Below are 2385 nucleotides of genomic sequence, written 5' to 3' on the forward strand. Positions count from 1 at the left end.
TTTATTTATCATAGCAAACCAGCTCACAGCTGTTCAGAAATGATTTTGACATCCGAAAGGTGCATTTTCTGTGTGGGTTTGATAAATCCTCTTTCCATGTCCAGCTAAAGGTACTTGACATAATTTCTTGGTGATTTTTTTTTAAGCTGTGATACCTTAATTTATTATTGTTATTATTATTATGTTGTAAAGCTTGCTCCATATTCTGTGAAAAAAGAGTTTTACCTAGGCTCCAGCCTCCACTTCCGGAAGTCTACACGCTACACACTGGATATAGCAAACTGAGGTTTCATAGTCATTGAGACTTTGGAATATTCTTAAGAAGAACTAGAGGATGGCTAGTAGATTGTCTTCTAAAAGCTGAACCATGAAAGATCGCCTCTGTTAAAAACAAGGGGCTTCTAAGGAAAGCGGACCTCTCTTCTTTCCATTCATACTTGGTGCGTTTTGAGGTGGGCTCCAAAATTTAGTTCCTCACAACTTCTTGTGCAGGAGCTCCCAAAACAAACACACGCCCTTGGATCTCGTTCTCCTGCTTTGCTCTTCAAGTGGCTCTTGATTGACTGCCTCGGCATCCATGTTTGCTCTGCCCCCAAAGAAGGCTCTCTGTCGCCCATCTTTGCACGTTTGCGATCTAAGGGAACTGAAGATGCATTGAGCGGTGGAACCGGTGCCCTTCCCTGGAGGTCTGTTGTCTTGCAACACACGGTTCCTACAGCAGCCGAGACAACTTTGTGTAGACATGAGCCAATGAAGGTGTTGGGTGTGCCCTGCGATAAGAGATGGGAAAGCTATAAGTTCCTGGAACTCTTCCCCTTGACTTGTTCCTGATAACACTGGGGAGAGGTGAGAAGAAGGACCTCGCCCTCTGCTGCAATACATGTGGCCATGTTGCTTTTGGAGTTGTGCCATTATTTGTGGCAGCAAATAATGCAACGCTGGGGGAAAAGAAGGCTTGCTGACGTGCAACTACTGAACACTTTCCATGCCAGGAATGATCATAAATGAACCAGATGGCCCTTCTGCGTTTGCATTTGGATATAGAATGATGCACTGGAAAGACAATCCATTTTGTTCTAATGTGCTCGTAGAGCTTGTGTGTGTGCGTTGCTGCAAAGGAGGACTTTAAAAAGGTGCTGGAATTAAGTTTCAACTACCAAAAGGAGATTGAAGATTCTGCTCCTGTCTGCAAAAGAATGCCGTTGCTGCCTCTCTAGTGAATAGTGCAAAGGCCTGGGGCTGCATTGTAGGCTGTCTAAAGTTTTCGTGGTTTCCCAGCTCATCGTATCTGCTCTCCTCAATTAAAATGGCACACTTCCTGATCTTTGGTGGACTTGGAGAGTTTTTTCCTCTCTCTCTCTCCCCGCACCCCCCTGCCTTGTTTCCCACACCCCCTTGAAAAGTATTTGGTTCAAGGAAGAAGAAGAGACCAAAAGGTCTCACAAACCTGCCGCCTCCAATGGTGCTGGGTGGAAACGTTTCTTAAAATCCTGTTCAAACACGCACAAACCGTAACCCAGTGCCGGAAGCCTGCTATCTCCTCGGAGCCTCCCGCCATTTTGTGGAACTTGGAACACCTCTAGAACTCTGCTGACTGACTGCTAAAAGTAGCAAAGGCCAATCACGTGTAAATAACTTGCAGGGAGTCCTGTGGCTTCCCTTGGCCGCTGTTGCGTCCATCTTAGTCCACTGCTGTAATGGTTTTCCTGTGAAAGGAACATCTCTTTTTAAAAATCTCTCTTCCCCTCCTCCACCCATTTGGTTTAAATTCTTCCCTTGTTGGGGCTGCTTTTGATGAGTTTTCTATTTTTGGGAAATGTGTGAGTCGTCGTGGATGAGTGTCGGGCAGCGAGAATTGAATTCTGCACTGTAGCTTTCTGTCGTCTGTGCTCCTGACTGAATGGTTGCTTTGGTGTGTTTCTGACGGCACGTCTCATTTTTCCATTCTTCTGTAATAGCAGAAGGGGTATGCGTGGGATGAAAAAACTGTTACACTCCGGAACAAACTGGAGTGTGTTTTTGGCTTTGCTCTCTGTCTTAGAATCATTCACCCCTTTTAAAAAATATATTTATTTTTATTTATTTGTTGTGTTCAGGTTGGTCCTGGGAGTTTCTTGGTGTATCGCCTCCGTGTGAGGCAGCCTTTGGACAACCTGGTGCCATCCACATGTTTGAGACTACAGCTCCCATCAGCGATAGCTGGGGCTGATGGAACTTGTAGTCCAGGGTGTCTGGGGGGGGGGGCACCAGGTTGGTGCAGGCTGCTATAAGGTCTGCATTATATTCCTTACTTAAGTTAATTTACAGCTTCTTCCTCCCAGCATGTGGAACTAGGAAGTACACTGTGGGTACTTTTCTCACCCTTCTGGTCAGTGATGCCTCTTG

The sequence above is a fragment of the Podarcis pityusensis genome (genome assembly GCF_964106645.2).
Source record: "Podarcis pityusensis genome assembly, chromosome: 13".
NCBI lineage: Eukaryota > Metazoa > Chordata > Lepidosauria > Squamata > Lacertidae > Podarcis > Podarcis pityusensis.